The 19,034-nt window shown below is 35.7% G+C and overlaps 1 protein-coding gene across 1 annotated transcript in view; it reads left to right on the forward strand.

The window, feature by feature from the left end:
• The first annotated feature begins 18,383 nt into the window (after nucleotides 1–18,383).
• WDR72 (WD repeat domain 72) overlaps nucleotides 18,384–19,034 on the forward strand; it is a 362,471-nt gene continuing 361,820 nt past the window's right edge. The window contains exon 1 of the mRNA XM_074234646.1: nucleotides 18,384–18,441. The gene's annotated coding sequence lies outside the window, so the exon portion shown is untranslated. The remainder of the gene's footprint in view (nucleotides 18,442–19,034) is intronic.

The raw sequence follows: 19,034 nt of genomic DNA on the forward strand, positions 1-19,034 counted from the left end.
TGCCTCTGCCACTTATTAGCTATGAACTTGAACAATCTTTCTGAAGATTAATTTCCCCATCTGGCAAATGGAAATGATAATGCTTTCATTACCTGCATTGTTGCTATCAAAGGAGATAATATATGGAAAACACCATATAAAGTCAGTAAAACTGATATCCTATGTATATCATTTTGTTCATTCAACAGATGTTCCAAAATAAATATGCTTCTAATGGTTAATATTTTTCCTATATGTGAAAAATAATCCATAAAATTCCTCTTTTACACATGAAACATTCCTTGGTCAGTGTTCAGCAGAACTTCTTTCTAATTTAATTATCAAATATGACCAAAGAGGACATTTGTCCTGAAGCAATTTGTGAAACTGCATATATTTTCAGGAAAGGGAAGATTCAATCTCTAATATATATAATCCTGTGTTTATGGATGTATATATGCATGTATATGTATGTTTCAAACTATGACTGGCACATGTAAGTTTTTAATATGTGCTAGTTGACTCGATATGTATTATGTGTATGCTTATGTTTATTTATCTATACTAATCTATGTATATCTAAATAGATATTGAGGATCTTCATAAGTTTGGTCTAAAAAATAATAATTAGATTAAATAAGTGTTAAACTTCAGAATTTGCCCTATAACAGACAAACACTAATCTGTAGGGTTTGGTCTCAAGAAAGAGTAAAACAGAATTAGGTTTAACATGCAAATTTATTAAAATTTCTCTGGCTAGAGAACCAGACCCTCCAAGTTGGAATAATGGAAACTGGATCATTCATTATTCATTACATTATCAGAAGATGGGATCTGAAAAGCTACTTCTCCATCCAGGAAGCCTTCATCTTGTTGTTGTTGCTTGTCTTTCATTTTCAAAGAAGACTATGACTTCAGGGAAGTGATGTCTTGACCTGCATGTTAATGGAATTTGAGTGGGGGGTGCTGTGCTAGGTCTCCTCCAGAGCTATCTTGGTCCAGTGACCAGATATGGATCAGGATGACTGGAGATGAAACTAGATGCAAGGTGATCAAGATTAAGTGAATTGCCCAGGATCTCACAGCTAGTGAGTGTCAAATATCTGAGGCTGGATTTCAACTCAGATCCTGCTGCTTCTACCCATTGCACACCTACTTGCCCTTCAACTTAGGATGGGGTTAAATATCAGACACATCCACTAGGAGGTATGTCTAGGAGGACTTGCCAGAAAGGATGGCTCTTCCAAAACCCAGCTTTTTCAGTTATGCCAAGACCTCCACTAATATGAATCTTCCCTCTCCCGGATTTTGGCATACCCAGTGACCTTAGATACAATGGGATTTGTTATTAGGGGACAATGGTATATAGGTTTATATGTTTTATATGTGGACGCACACATATGACACACACGTGTGTATCTCAAGTGTGTTGAACTATGGTTTATCTTTGCAACAACATCTTGTTGACATAAAAAGTGACATTTTCCATCAGTACTTCATCACACTGGAGGTAAGATGACAATAAATCCTCCCTGTTTGACATTAGTCTAATGTACTCTAAGTTAATGTTCTTCACATTTTAATATGATGCCATCTATCCGGGGTGATTCTAAGCACTAATTATGCAGGACTATGGGAATTGTAGTGAACAAGGGCTTTTTTTTTTTGACTAAGGGATTTGGTGATATTTGTAACTGGCTAAAATCCAGGAGCTCTATCAACAAACTCTTTTTGTCCCTTAGCTCTGACACTACTGGATTTAGGAAAATATTTTATGAGTTATAGCTATAATGAGATGTAACTCGATTTTTAAACAAATTTGAACATATATAGAAGTGTATTCCATTTTAAACACAGTACTCTTGAGGATATTTACATTTGTTTTAAAGAAATTGACTTTTTCCCCCCAAAATCTGTGAACCCCCTCTTTGAAAAGTCCTCTAAAACTATGGCAAATTTTTAAAATTCATTCAAATATTTGTTGCAAATTTTAGATTTGTGAAAATAAATATGAATTCTATAAGCAGTGGAAAAGCCTTCTAGAGTTCTGTCCAGTGAGCAAAGTGAATGAACAAACAAGGTCAATTTGTTTGAGGTGCAAGAACAAAGTGTGAGAAATGCTGACTGGTTTTATTACGTGGCTCTGAAGGTACTACCTGAAGAGAAATTCAGAAACAGTTTTGAGTAAAACTAGCATTTTTAAAAAACATATATGTCCTCCCAATGTGACTACAGGGAAAAAAATTATATTTTTTGGATGTGGGAGAAGAGTCAATTCATTTCAAACATTTAATTATCTACTATCTAAAAGACAATATGGTAAACAATGGAGAAACAAGCACAAAAATAAAGGGGGGGGGGTTCTGACCTCAAAAAGTAAAATGTGTGCATGTAAGAGTAAAAGATGGAGAAGTATTAGTGTTATAATGGAAAAGGTTCTGAAATAAACCAGAGGGGTTGGATTCTGGGTTCAAACTTCATCTCTACTGCTTCTTATCTGTAGTGACCTTTGGCAAGTCACTTGATCTCTTTTGACCATCAATTTTTTCATTTCTTCTCTTAAAATTTATAATTCTAGGGGCGGCTAGGTGGTGCAGTGGATAAAGCACTGGCCCTGTGATGAAGTTATATTTTGATATATAGAGACGCAGAATGGTTTGGTGCATGGAATGCTAAATCTGGAACCAAGAAGTCATCTCACACAATATCTTTCTTTTGCCTCTATCATGTTCTATATTATATAATAAATAGTTGTATACATGTCATTTCTGTAAGTTCTATATCTGACATTAAAAGTAATGTAAACTATATGCGTAATTTATGCAAATTAGAAGAGAGGAAGAGATGAACTGTTTAGTTTATGAATAGAGGAAGAGTTAATAATAAAACTAGAAATAAATAGAGTAACAGAAGGTAAAAAGATCAATTTTAATACTAAAATTAAAATATTTTCACAAAAAATGCAAATAAAAAAGAAGAAAAGCAGGTAAATCTTTGCACTAAGATTCTCTATTAAAGATCTCATTTCTGGGATGCATAGGGAACTTATTCACATTTTAACGAATAAAAGTTTCCCCTGAATGATAAATGTCAGGCAGTTATTTCTTTTTTTTTTCCAGTTTTCTTCTTTTTTATGATATTTTATTTTATTTTTCCAATTATATGTCATGAAAGTTTTTCAGCATTCATACACTTGAATTTTTATGTTACCCATTTTTCTACCATCCTCCCTCTCCTCAGCAGCAAACTGTTTGGTAAAAGTTGTACGTATACATTTTGGATTTTTTTTACATTTATTATCTATTTATTTATATCTATATGCATATATATATACATATATATATTTTTAAGTTACAAAATTTCCTGCCACCTTCTCTTTCCACACCCCTCCTCCCCTCAGTAGCAAATAGGTTAGCATTATACATACATATTTTTGATAAACATGTTTGTTATGAGGAATTAGGATTAAGGGAAAGAAATACATAAGAGATAATTTTTATAAAGTGTTCATCAGATTCTAAAGGGTTTTTTATTATGTTTTGTCTTGTTTTTGTTTTTCTTCCTCTGGATGGGGATATGTACATTTATTTTTAAGAAGTTTACATATTAGTCATTTTGTGTATGAGGAATTAGGACTAAGAAAAAAAAGAAAACCACAGAAGAGAAAGAAAATCAGAAGAAAAGTTTTAAAAATCCATTCCAATTTTTTGGTTTTTTTTGGTCTTTGTTTTTTCCTGTGAATTTGGATAGTATTGTTCATAAAAGGCCTTCCAAGATTGTCCTAGATTTCTGAACTGCTGAAAGGAACTGCATCCATCATAGTTGATCAACTCACAATGTTGCTATAAATGTGTACAATGTTCTCTTGGTCCTCTGCTCCCTTCACTCAGCATCAGTTTATGTAATTCTTTCCATATTTCTCTAAAGTCTGATTATTCATACTTTCCTATAGAACAATAGTACTCCATAACGTTAATATGCCATAACTTGTTCAGCATTCCCAATTGATGAATTTCCCTCAATTTCCAGTTTTTTGACACTACAAAAAAGAGCTGCTATAACCCTAATCGTTTTCCTTTTTTTTTTTTGGCATCTTAGCCAATCTTATAGGTGTGAAAAGGTGCATCGTAATTGTTTTAATTTGTATTTATCTAATCAAAAATAATTTGGAACATTTTTTCATTATTTTATGCATGGCTTTAATTTCTTCATTTGAAAACAAATGAGCAGTTTTCAAAGAAAAAAATCCAACTATCAATAATCACATGAAAAGATGCTCTAAATCATTAATAATTTGAGAAATGCAAATTAAAATTTGGTTAACATGACAGAACTGGAAAAAATAACAAATTCTGCAAGACCCGTGGAAAAGCAAATATGCTGAAATGTTCATAGAACTGTGAACTGATTCAGTTTTTCTGGAAAACATTTTGGAGCTATGCCTAAAAAGCTACCCAATTAAGAATTCCCTTTGACTCCAGGATACCACTTCTAGATCTTTGCTCCAAAGAGAGCAAAAAAAAAAAAAAAAAAAAAAGGAAAGGAATTTATATGAACAAAAGTATTTATAGCAATTCTGTTTGCACTGGAGAAGAACTGAAAACTAAGAGGGTAGCAATCAGTTGGGGATATTTCTGAACAAGTTGTGATATATGAATGCAATGGAAACCTACTTTGCTATAAGAAATGATGCAATGGTTTCAGAAAAAGCTGGTAAAACTTGAACAAATTAATGAAGGGTAAATTGAATAGAGCCAGGAGAACAATGTTTACAACATTGTAAAGACAATTACCTTTAGGAGTCTTTGTAATTCTTTTTTTTTAATTAGTTTTTTTTCAAGGCAATGGGGTTAAGTGACTTGCCCAAGGCCACACAGCTAGGTAATTACTGTCTGAGGCCACATTTGAGCTCAGGCACTCCGAACTCCAGGGCTGGTGCTCTATCCACTATGCCACCTAGCCACCCCAGTCTTTGTAATTCTGATCAGCAAAATGACCAACCATGATTCCAGAAGACTTATAATGAAATAGACTCGTTACTTTTCATACAGAGATAATGAATGAATCCGAATGAAGATTGAGTAATATTTTTTGGACATGATCAATGTGGGAATTTGCTTTCCTTGACTATACATGTTCACAATCAGATTTGTTTTTCTTAATGGGAGAGAGCTGGATCCTCATTTTAAAAAAAATTAAAGAATGTAAAGGAATTAATCAAAAAAGTAAGAATTCTGAAGGAAACTAAAATGATTGCAACCAACCAAATTATAGCTCACCACTTGACTCTGTTTGCTGAAAATGAGCATTTATATATCATCCCAGGAGTCATTTGATCATTTTCCACCATGAGCATTCATTATGCTATTGCACTTGCCTTAGATGAGGCTATACTTTGGGGATTGAAAACAGTCCCAAATAGTTTCTTAAATAAAGGACAATCTCAAAAATTGGAGATTAAGATAGAAACTTCAATCGTGGGAGAAATGAAATATAAAATTAATATTTTGTTATGTATAAGAATAAAGATGCAGATGCTATGCAAAATTATTAAGGTGTTTATTAATGATATTTCCCCACAGTTTATCAATGAAACTTCTAAAATTTGCAGAGACATGAAGTATTTGAAGAACTAGACCTTTTCTTTTACAAGAAACTTGGAATCATTTAAGCAACATTGCAATCCAGAATGCTTTTCACCAGCTTATTGTTCTGTCATCAGTCTGTTGCTCTTAGATTGATGAATTTCCTCTATGCTTCATTCTCCCAAATGTGTTTTTTAATTTGGGCAATAAGCATTCTTCATCTACTTGGTCTCTTTTGTGAGCCAAACTTTTTTGAATAATTACAGAACTCTTCCAGAAACCCTTATTCCCAGCACTGATGAAAATCAACATGTCACTTTGAAATAGAAACATTTGGAATATCTCAATATTTACAAAAACCTGGATTTCATGCTATATATCTTTTAACTTGGTGTTAAAAAATACTTTAGTGAACATACATGGCCTTGTTTCAAGACTTGCCTGATGTTCATCATTATAGTATCAATGAACAGGATTATATTGCTATATCTTTTAATGGATCTATAACTGACTCAGGTCATTTTGAGGATACCCCTAGTTCTGGCTATTCAACCAATTTTAGATGTTCCTAATTTGATGGTTACCAAACAAGAAACTGTGACAGAATGTTTTTCCATATTCCACAATCTGTCAAAAGCACATACTCAAGACCTCCTAGAAGCAGGGTTCTCCTCCATGTAGAAAGCTGCATCAGTCAAGTGCATTGATACACTCTGCCTTTATGCTTTACCCTATTACACACACACACACACACACACACACACACACACACACACACAAACACACACACATTATGTCTCTTCCCCTCTATTAAAATTTAAGCTTCTTGAGCACCAGCCCTGGAGTCAGGAGGACCTGAGTTCAAATTCCATCTCAGATACTTAATAATTACCTAGCTGTATGACTTTGGCCAAGTCACTTAATCCCATTGCCTTGCAAAAACCAAAGGGGAAAAAAAATTAAGCTTCTTGTTTCTTTTAAAAATTATATTCCTAATGCCTAACATAGTGGTTATCACATAGTTATCACATAATAAATGCTTATTGATTGAATGAAACAAGGGCAGATGAATACAAAGGCATATCACCATTGTTTAAGGTTGATGTCAGACATGTCAAAACTGAGAATAGCTTGAGGTTTCTGATAAGAACAATGTGAAGTATTTTTTTAAATCTATGATTGAGGCAAGACTATCAAAGAAGGAATAATACAGACTCTTGCACTACATGGAACAATGATAACATAAGACTAATCAGCTCATTTTTCTTTCTTCCCTAAAGAAAGAGAGAAAAGGAGAGGAAAAAAGAGAATAAAAAATGATTAATGGAGTCCATAAAGAGATGATGAGGGAATCTAGCTACTTCAATTAGTTCTAATGATTATGACCAAATGAAGTATATGTGATCATAGATTTAGTTTTCATTTAGTTCAATTCCCTCATTTTACAGATACAGAAACTGAGGTGCAGAGAAACTAACTTTCCTAATGTCACACAGATAATAAGTAGCAGAGCTGGGATTTAAATTCAGGTGATCTAAATTACAATCTAATGCTGCTCTTTCTTACTGTGCCTCTTTATCACAGGGTACTGAAAAAGCTGTATGTGATTGCCAAGTCACTGTCAGCAATCATTAAAATATTTTAGAAAATGGGAGAGGTGGCACAAGAATCAAGAGAGGTAAATGTTACTTCAATTTTTCAAAAATAGGATGATGGCAGAGTCTGAAAATAGCATGCTAGAGAACTTAACTTCTTTTCCTGGAAAAATACTGACACCTATTAAAGGGAAGATTTAGAGAGGAAAATAGCCTAAATCATTATAAGTCAGGAGAGCTTTATCAAGAGCAGATCATGTCAGACCTGCTTCATTTCCTTTTTTTGATGATAATCAGACTGGTGGTACAGGGAAATGATGAAGACATAATATACCTAGATTTCAACAGATTCACCTAGATTTCTTGTTGAGGAGAGAGGGATGTGAGGCAACTGATTGAATAATTAGTTAAATTTGGAATGGTTTGATTATCTAGACCAAAAGTCCAAGTCATTTATGGGTTTATATTAATCTATACAGTGGTCTCTAATTGATTGTTTCCTATCTGAAACCCTTTATTCTTCATTTTTATCAATGACTTTATTAAAGACATGGATGGCATTTTAATAAAATTTTCTGTTAACAGAAAACTCGCAGTTACATCGAAACATTTTGGACAATAGAATCATGATCCTAAAAGATCTCAATGAGCTGGCATGGGAGGTCAAATCTAATATGATACACGCAAAGTTTTGCACTAGGTTAAACAAAATCAACTTCATAATTATAAAAATGGAAAAAATGTATATTTAGACATCAATAACTATAAATTGAATCAATAGTATGATGTGTAGATTTAAAAAGCTAGTACTATTTTGTCTACGTTGAGAGACAAAATCCAGAACCAGGGAGAAAAGGTCAAAAGATGAGGTCAGAAAGTCTGTGGTTTAAGGATGAAGGCAATGGAGGTAAATCGAATGTAAATTGTGTATTGAAGGAAGGAGTAGTGGATTGGGTCAGAATAGACTCCAGCAATGGGTAGTGGGGAGAGTATGCCTTTTATAGGATCTGGGTTATAGGAAGCAGGATGGTATAGTTTCCATTGAGAGTCATTTTGGATCTCCATGGAGGATGTGATTTGTTTGGGGGTCTCCCTGGAGACTGAGAGTTGTTTGAAGTTTATATGGAGGTTAGGATTCATTTTCTCAGAAAATGATACTCAACTGCTTCAACTGGACAAGAGAGAGACCCAAGTCTGGATCTAACAGAGATCATTTTGTATTGCCTTACTTTGAGCAAACTACAGTTTGGCAAAGATCTCAGGAAAAATATTCAAAAGTTTGGGTACATTCAGAAAAGGGCTACCTGCATGGTGAGAGACACTGGACCACAAAACATATAAGGATTCATTAAACAAAAAAATGAGTGTGTTTAAGATAGAGAAGTAAAAACACTGGGGTACTATATCATCAAACTTTATGTATTTGAAAAGAGTTGTAAATGTAGGAGTGGAATTATACTTTCTGTGTTAAGTGCTAGAGGTCAGACCTAGAATTAATGGTCAAAGCTTCCAAAAATTTATGTGTAATGGAAGGAAAAATTACAATTATAATTACAAAGATCTGAAAGTAGTCTGTTTTGCTTCAATGAAGTCATGGTTTTTCTATTTCTGGATATCTCTAAAGACATTTTGGTGTGTGTGTGGGGGGATATTTTTGAAAGGACAGGCTAGACTTGATGGTTTTTGAGGCCCCTTCCCACTTTTAGATTGTGAACTAAGTCCTTAAAAGGACTGAAAAAGATATTTCTTCTGCTATTTCTGTGTCTTTGTACAGACTGACACTTCTAGGCTAAGAATCTGCTTCCTCTTTGGTTACAACCTCTTGGAATTCTGAACATCTTACAAAACTCAATTCAATCATCTCTAACATGAAGGCTTTTCTGATGCTATAAGCTACTAGAGTAACACCACCCTCTCCAATAGCTTTGTATTTATATTTTATGTATTTTGGAATTTATTTTTATATTTCCCCTTGATATAGTGATCCTTGTAGGCAGATTGTTTCTTTTACTATCTTTGTAAACAAAGTATCTAGAATAGTTAGTACCTGGCATATAATAGACTCCAAATCAATGCTTCTTGGAACATTAATTTAATGATTGAAAGAACGATTTACCTAGGTCAGTATAGAGGAGCAGAAAGCATATTAGACTTATAATCAGAAGCTATAAAATCTAGTCCTGATATTTCCCAGTTATATTATTGTATGAAAGTCATTAATAATAGGATAACTAAGAAGTTACAGGACTAAGTTATAGCTGGCTAGTTAGGAGATGCAGGGGCTTGAGTGTTAGGGCTAGAGGTAGAAAATAAAAACAGGATTGAAACTTAGGAGATCTCTTAAAAATAATAATATCATAGACACATTCTTTGATTTCATCCCTTAGCTAAATGTAAAAGATTTAAATTTTTTTTTGTTGTCTATAATGTTCTCCTTTCCATTAAAACATTAGCAATTATATGTGTGTGTGTATAAATATATTACATACATAAATGATTTGGAAAGTATTAAGCACCATACAAGTAGAGGATAGTAATTTTTATCATTATAAATTGGAGATGACTAAAAATTCCTAAGACTGGTTTACCTGAGATAACAAATCTAATGCTCAGAGACTAACTACATACTCCCATGCTTCATGACCTTTTCTGGGGTCATGAAATTAAGTTCTAAGAATTAACCTTCACTGTATGTCACACTGTGCAGAAATCTATGGGGCAGGTTTTTCCTCATGGAAAATTCTATTTACTGATGATTAAAGAGAGGATATTGCGATCATTTATTTAAGACTCAGAATTCACAGGAAGATGGCAATCCTCAGACTGTCTCTGAGTTACCCATTTTGCTACATTGTCTCATATCATTATTTCTTCTTCCTGAGACACAGAAATTGTGTGTGAAACTTTTTTGTTCTGATCCTTGTTATAGCGACTACTTTAAATTGCTTCACTGTTCACCTTTTCTGAGACAGAAAATTCTATCATTTGAAAAATAAGTTGACTTGTCTTGTCTCATTTTGCTTCCAACGGAAGCACTTCCAAAACCTGGAACAGAAATGCATTTGACCTTGAAAGCTTGTGTAAGAAAAATAACCTGTCTAAATGTTAGTTTTCACCTAAAATATTATATTATCAGGCTGCTCAATGGTACTGCTATAATCAAGAATCTGCCATCATTTTTTTTTAACTTCAAGTTTCAGGGTCTTATAACTACTTTGAAAAGTCAGTCCAAGGTAATACTTGGCAGTACAAGGTCTTAATTCTGGAAAGTTATTTTATAAACCAATTTTTTAAAAAAAAGTTTTAATTGTCAATCTTACTAGCTTTCTGTAGAAGCCTTTGAAAAGTGATCTAGTAGAAATGATTATATATGAATACTGTCACTCACTAATTAGACTTCTGAGACAAGGCTCCACAGAAATCATTTGATCTACAACATAGGGTCAGACCTCTGAGTTTGAAGGTTTAAAGCAATGTCCAAAAGGAATTGCCCGTGTTTAACAAAAAAAAAACAACTTAGTAGTAATTTTTACTGTGGCAAAAATTTCAATAACAAAATAATGCTGAAATAAAACAAAAATCTAGAAACAAAGTGAATGTCTATCAATTGGGGAGTAACTGATCATATGGTGGCATGGGAATGGAATGATGGAGTTTAAGGAACAATAAATTTGAGGGAGTCAGAAAAACTATTGAGAGCTAACATAGATCAGTATAAGTGAAACCAAAGCACAGTACACACAAAGACTACAAAAATGTAAATGAAAACAAAAGCAAGCCAGACTTTTTAATTGTAGCAAATAGTCCTTGTTCTAGAGAATTTGTTGTGAATCATTCTTTTAATGAGGAATGTGTTATGTGTGTGTAGAATGTGTTATATGCTGACAAATATAGAATCCATGTCTATACCTTGCTTAAGTTTTAAAATCATTATTATAAGGGAAGGTTTTTTTTATGACATATGGAAAGGAGATTTAAAGGGAAATGACTGCTGTAAAAACAAAATATATCTATAAATTCTTAAAAATACTAAGATAATGCCCCGAAATTATAGTCCAGCAATATCAAACATTTATTGATCAAAAGTAGGTGTATAAGATGGTTTGTTCTATTGAAAGTTACTACAAGGGTAATGTTGGATTACTTATTTCATATCACTGGGCCTCTATTAAATGAGAGTGTTAAAATAGAAGATCCATTAGTTCATTCTATTCCTAAAAACCAACAATCCTATTCTTTGAATTTATGGCTATATAAGTTAGTTTTACAGTTTGGTTAAGATGGAATCTCTGATTTCATGTCATAATCTAATGGGAAGTTTAATATAGAATGAACACTTTAGTTCCACAAACCACAAATCCTATTGTGAAATGAATTCTAGTCACAATATCTTCCTTACACAACTGTAAGCAGAGACAGAGCTAGACTTTGTATTATGTCTGTCTTCTGAAGACTGAACTGGTAACTGTTCATTTTTAGGTATAACTGAAGATGTTGATTTGGGATGACTTAAAGCTATTGATTATGAGACGAGGTTCAAGGGTTGTCCCTTTTCTGCAGAACTGCTGTCAAGAAAGATGTCAGACTGGATTCCTCTTCATATGGCTCACAGACAATGCCTCATAACAATCAAAGGAATAAACTTGTATCTGTAAGGAACAGATTTACCCAGTAAATATGGAACTTTAATGCTATTTGACAAAAATCATGATCTTTATATCTATTCCAACATTTACTTACTTTTCATTAAAATTTTACATAATGAAACTATCCTCAAGTGTAGGGAACTGTGGAGGTCTCTGAGACCCTTTCAGTTCACTCTCAAGGTCAAAACTATTTTCAAAATAAAGCTGACATTTTAATTTCCAATATAGAAAATACATATGTTTATATATGCGAGTGTGTATGCATATGTATATATATATATATATATATATATATATATTTATAATGCATATAAATAAAAGTTCTCTAGGGGTCCTCAATCATTTTTAAGAGTGTAAAGAGTTTCTAATGCCAAAAAGTTTGAGAATGGTTGACTTGATGGATAGATTATAAAATTAAAGGGCAGTTATTTATACAGGTACAATGGATAAAGTGCCAGACCTGAAGTTAAAAAGACCCAAGTTCAAATCCAGCCTTAGCTACTTATTAGTTGTGTGACCCTGGGCAACTTACTTAACCTCCATCTATCTCAGTTTTCTCATTTGTAAAATGGAGATAATGATACCTACATTCCAAGGTATCCCCAAAATCAGCACCATATGAATGTTAACTATCATCATTATTGATGATAATAATAGGTTTAATAATTGTTTAAATGTTAAATTATTAATCCAATTATTAATTAATTATTTCCATCACTAATTGTTATTTATAATAGTTGGAAGGGACTTTTGAAGTCCCCTCATTATACTATTAAGAAAATTGAGAGGGGTGGCTAGGTGGCTTAGTGGATAAAGCACGGACCCTAGAGTCAGTAGTACCTGGGGGCAAATCTGGTCTCAGACACAATAATTACCTAGCTGTGTGGCCTTGGGCAAGCCACTTAACCCTGTTTGCCTTGCAAAAACCTTAAAAAAAAAGAAAAGAAAAGAAAATTGAGAGCCAGGAAAGTAAAATAAGTTGTCTAAGGTAATACAAGAAGTGACAGAACTAGAATTAGAATCCATGTCTTCTGATTCCAAGTCTAGCATTCTTTTCTCTGCATCAGGCTAAGGAAACACTATAGTTTTCATGGAGGAATTTATTTGTATTCCATGAACTCACAGAACATTTTAAAAGCATTGTAGTTCTTACTCACCACAACTTCCTATCTCAGTAACCTCGAACTCACTTTCATTTATGCCTTTTTACAATTATCAAAGATAGACCTATTTGAATAGATCTTGTTAGATTTAGGACATGAGGGGTGGCTAGGTGGTGTAGTACATAAAGCACCAGCCTTGGAGTCAGGAGTACCTGGGTTCAAATCTGATCTCAGACACTTAATAATTACCTAGCTGGTGTGGCCTTGGGCAAGCCACTTAACTCCATTTGCCTTGCAAAAAAAAAACCCCTTAAAAAAAAAAGATTTAGGACATGAAAAGACCTGAGAGATCATCAAATTCAATATATTCCAGCTTCCATGCCCCATTTCACAGATGATGCTACTTTCAAGCTATTAATAGAGTGAACTATATACCAGGTGACTGCCAACTTCAAAGTTAGATAATAGTGGTAAAATTTTACCTCTTTGAATATAAAATATTTTTTTTACTATCAAAGATCTATCTTTAAAACCTATAAACTTAAAAATCTTGATTCATCCTTCTTATTGTACCCTACATGTATGGATAAGAGGGTGATAATAGAATAGGAGACTGAGTTAGAAAGCTAAACTTTAGGCAAGGCTAAAGAGACAGGAATGGTTAGCAGGAACAGGTGATAACATATAACTGCCATATAGGAACCATTATCAGACAGTCATTATCAATCATTATCAGAAAAATCATAATTGCCGGTTACCCAAAGGGCAATGGAATACCAAATGAAAGGTGTTTAGAGATTGTAGCATACTTGTGCACAAAGATAGCCTCAAGTATAGTGTCTGATTTAAGAAGCAGGTGGATTGGTCATTTGAAAAGATAGAAAAACAGATGGAAAACTTGAATATTGAATTAGTACCTCTAAAAGATAAAAAAAATCCAAATTTAAAATAATCAGGGTGGTGTATTTATGGAAGGACATGGGCAAGAATTTCAGAGGATAAGATTCATGGATAGGTTTGACTCAGGTCACCAACATCTCCAGGAACACATGGAGCCTGGATACTGCCATCCTTGCACTTTTTAGTGACCCCCAAAGGGGGCCAGGGCTAGTCACTTATGTGGTTAGCTCACACATCTCTGCCTCACTTAAATCCAATCCACTTGCAAGTCCAAACATTACCCTCCTAATGTCATTGTCCTCTTAGAAAATGAAGGCAATCAATGCAGTGCAGTGCAGATGGTAAACCCCTTATCCTTTACCTGGCCTCATTCAGAAATTCTTGTCCCCACTGCCCACCTCTCCCCACTGATCACATTGTAAAGTGGGAGATGGCTCATGCCCTTTTCCAGAAAACTGTACACATACTTCGTCTGTACTGTGAGTTGCTATTACCCTACTACTCATTACCAAACTATCAGTCTTCTATGCCTACTCTTCCATGTCCTATGTCCTTTGTACAATAGGCTTGTACAATAGGTATCCAGATGAAAGTATTTCTGTTTCTAGTGATTTGTATGGGTAAAGAGAATATCATGGATGAGATAATCTAAATAGCAATGTGTAATCTACCTTGAGGTGGAAAGCATCAAATAAGAAAAGTTTTGATTAGGGAACCACTTTTATTTCAATGGGTGATCTGCAACATGTAATCAACCTCAAAGGCTTCCTCAGTAAGTGATGGGTTCCCACACATGAAGGTCTTCAAGCTGAAGCATTTAGAATTAGGAATTCCTTTTCAGTAGAGATTAGACTAGATGGGACCCTGAATTCCCTTTTAGGTCTCAGATTTTTGTGATTCTCTGAAAACAGACACAAAAATACAAAAAGAGAACAATTAAAGCAAACACACCTATTTTATTTTGTTGCTTCAATGACAGGACACCAAGCTGCCATATGAATGGGCTTGATTTAAAAAGCCAAAATAGAAATAAAAAATGACATTTGTTAGATGCCAGCAAGGATCCTGGGCAGTGTTTCTGTGTGTGTGTGTGTGTGTGTGTGTGTGTAAAGTTTTCTGAAGCAGCTGTAATCTTAATGAGGAAAATATCAGATGTTAGTTTTCTGTTTCAGCAGCTTTATTTACACTTTCATCAAGTTTAGAGCTTAAAAACTATCCATAATAGTGAAGCATTCATTTGATGATCAATAGTTCTGCAGTCCTGCAGGTCCTTTTTATTTCATAGATTAAATTCAAGACTTTATTTGGGTCAGCTCAAACTCTTCAATTCTAAACATAGCACCATCATGGATGGCTATTTTACAGATAGTTCTCCTTGTTTCAATGGTTTGACCTAATTAATTTCCTTAGGCCTTATTTTTGATCAGTACTTTTAATAAGCCAGGTAGTCTAGTTGAAAATAAAGCAAATTACCCAGACATCTCCTGAGATGTTTTAGTATTACAAAACCCTTTAATACTATGAAGAGGTGATGTGGACACAATCTAAGTATCATAAAAATGCAATACAACTACCAGGGAAATTTTTCTCTTCACAAATCTACCTGAATCACTTTTACGAACAACAACCCAGTAGCCCAAAGGATCATAAAGTGAGCAGCCATGTGTTTTCTGATTCATAGTACTGAGGTTGAAGAGGTTTTGCTTGTAGAAATGGATAGGGGAGGAGTGTGATGCTTTTCTATAAAATAGATCAAAGAAATGGCAACCTCCCTACTCTTCAGTTTGGAATGGGGGGGGAGGGGAGAAGAATTCTTAAATAGTTGAAGTTAGAGAAGGTAGATTGCAAGAATTTTAGAAATAAGGAAACTTGCTATTTTAGTAGGCCAATAGGGAAACAGAGAATATAGGATTATAGATTTAAAGCTTCAAGAGAAGCTTAAATGTCTTCTAGTTTAAACCCCACCCTCTATGTTACAGATAAGGAAATTGAAACTCAAAGAAATAAGTGACTTGCCCAAGGTCACCACTCCAGGCTAAGTAGAAAAAGACCTCCCAAGCAGAAAAAGAGCTAGCTTAGATCAATAAACATTTACCAAATATGTTTCATGTTCCTGGCATTACCTGGTCCTGAACATTCGTCTTTTTTTCCCCAGTTTTTGCAAGGCAGTGGGGTTAAGTGACTTGCCCCAGGGTCACACAGCTAGGTAATTATAATGTGTTTGAGACTGGAGTTGAACTCAGGTCATCCTGACTCCAGGGCCCATGATCTATCCACTGCACCACTGAGATGATCCCCTGAACATTCTTAACTGTAGAAATGGAATGTTAATTCACTGTTAATAATACATACAAAATTATGTGCAAATCTTCAAGCTTTATAAAACTGCTACAGTTGTTACTGCTGCTGCTGCTGCTGCTACTACTACTACTAATAATGTAGTGGTAGCAAAATAATCCAGAAAAAAAAAACAAGTAATACTTATATTCTCCTAAAGGATGCAAGAATAATAATTTAGGCTATTTAGGGTGATTTTCCCCCTGGTTTTAAAAATCTATATATTTGAAAAAGACTATATTCCTTTTTAAAGAACACCCCCAGATAATTTCCTCCCCAAAAGGCACCATCCTCCAGCACCACCCTAGGAAATTTAACACCTAGCTTTACCTACTATGTTTTCCTTAATCCACACTCTATTTCCCAGGAAAATCAAATAATTCATTTTTGGAGCTCTCTTGCCAGGGCTCAATTCAGTTGATTAGTGACTAAGTGTGTACAAACTAGCCCCTTGAGCCAATTTATCTACAACTAAACCTAGATAATTAGACCAGGTTACACATTCCATCCATTGATCAACTCAGGTCACCTCCTCCCACCACTTTTCTACCTCCTAGAGCAAAACATTCTTCCAGATTACCTTTCCTAGATAAGTGCTGGTCTTCCTCCTAATTAAATTACTTGAGGGTAGGGACCCAGCACTTTGGGGAATAATAAATGTCTTGCCATTCCTTCATTCCTTCTTATTTGACTCCAGATTACCTTTGTTTAATAGACTTAAAGGGGCTCTCTGGTGTCTCCAAAATCAGGTATGAAATCTTTTTTAAAGCTCTTCATCATCTAGTCTTATTTTACCTTTCCAGGCTTTTTGCACCTTTTCCCTCTCTGTAATCTAGTGACACTGGGCTTTCTTGAAAATCCTCCAATGGGGCATTCCATCTCCATACTCCAGTCCTTCTCATTCCTGCAACTCCTTATTTTGGCCTTCTTGTTTCCTGGAAGTCAATTTAAGTCTGTAAGAGCCTTTCCCAGTTTTCCTTAAATTGAATGTTTTCTCTCCTTTTCCTTAAATTGAATGTTTTCTCTCCATTATCTCTGACTTAATGTGTTATGTTTGTGTTTTTGTAAACATATATATATATATATATATATATATATATATATATATATATATATATATATACATACCTGATTCCAGAGAGCCCCTGAAACCCTTAACATTTTCCAGCAACATATCTACCTATCTAGTTTTTACATAGTTGTTTGCCTGATGTCTTCCACATTGGACTCGGAATTCCTTGAGAACAAAGCTGGTTTTTTGACTTTTCAGTATCACCAGCATTTAATAAGTCGCTTGGCACACAGATGCTTAATAAATCTTGTGGATCTGATCCCCTCAATCATTTCTATCACTCTCTTTTAACGGATCAATCTGCTTCCTTTTCCCTCCCCCACTGCATTTTTGCATGGGGTGCTCCCCCACCCAAATTTACCTTTCAATGTCCGATGCATTCTCAGCTTTAACATCACCATCTGGGATTCTTAATCATTTTTTGCAAAATAACTTCCTAATTTCCCCCTCCCCCCAGTGGTGATTCTTTGCCCTCGAGTCATCAGCTGTTTACTTATCCTTCTATTCCTGTTCTCAGAAGATGAAGACTAGGATCGTTTTCATATTTGTATTTGTATCAGCAGTACTTGATTTTGCCTTCCTTACACGGTTTTGTTTTGGATTCGGGAGATTTGGGGGAGCTGTAATTTCATCACAATAGGAAATTCCTGGAAACTTCCTCCATTCCTGAAGCTCAGTAATTCCATCATCTCCCTTTCTTTAAGGTGATCTATCTACTGTCATTCCTTCTTTGCCTTAGCCACAGTAGGCACTTAATTAATGCTCCTAGAAATAAACTGAAGGTCCAAGACGACTTTCAACTCAAGCCCGCAGCTAAACCTGCTCCAGCTGAAGCCTCCCTACTGGCATCGAGTGGGCACTTAATAGCCCGTTAGGGCTCGCCGCCTCCACAGGGCTCGGCCAAGCCTCGACCTCCCTGCAACGAGAGGCGCCGGGGACCCCTGCCCTGTTTTCTCCTGATTTCTCCCCGACCCAGGCGATGGGGTGGGGGAAAGGAGGCAGAGCTGGCGGCCAGATGGGCAGCTCGGGGCAGGGAGAGCAGGTTCGGCCAGCTCTGGGGGCAGCCGAGGCCGGCGCGGAGCCAAGGCGGGGTCCGCGGGCCGGGCTTGTGTCGGGGAGGCGGGGAGCCGCCCGCTAGGGGAGCAGGGCATAAAAGCCGGCCGGCCGGACCCGCCCCCTCCCTCCTGCACCTCGGACCCGGCGGGCTGCAGCTGGCGGCCGGGGGTAAGGTCTGGCCTGTGGCTTCTCTCCTGCCCTTTAATGCCGCGCTCTGTCTTCAGCCGCTTCGTCCTCCCTCCTTCCCTCCCTCTTTTGTCCACTTTCTAGACCTCCCCGCGCCCGAGGCAGCAGCCCTCACCCAGAGGGCCAGGTGCCCGCGCTCTTGACCCTTTTTGTTTTCTCCTCAGACAGCAGAGGACCCAACTTCTTCCCCCTAAAGACTTCCTTTCGGTTGATATCTTTAAACTGCTTTTCAGACGCCTTATGTTTCCTCTTTGGGTGGTAAAACTGCCCTTCTGCGAGTCTTCTCCACCTTCTTGGGGTCCGGGGTTACAAGCTATTTTGCCTGTTGACTTTTTCCGGGCAGGCGAGAAGGAACTTGGGCAATTACTTTTCCCCTATTTTTCTGGCAGACACCCTTGTTGACTCACTTCTTGAATTGTAAAAATGTGTGTGTGTGTGTGGGGGGGTGTTGTCAATGCTGTCTCCCCAGTGGTTTTGAAATCAGACCTCCGCCTAGACGGGCAGATTGCGGCGAACCAGTTTAGAAATTAGTTCAGGCTCTCCCTTCCTGAATGAAACTTGTCCTTGTAAAAAGC

Source organism: Macrotis lagotis, chromosome 4 (genome assembly GCF_037893015.1).
Source record: "Macrotis lagotis isolate mMagLag1 chromosome 4, bilby.v1.9.chrom.fasta, whole genome shotgun sequence".
Taxonomy (NCBI): Eukaryota; Metazoa; Chordata; class Mammalia; order Peramelemorphia; family Peramelidae; genus Macrotis; species Macrotis lagotis.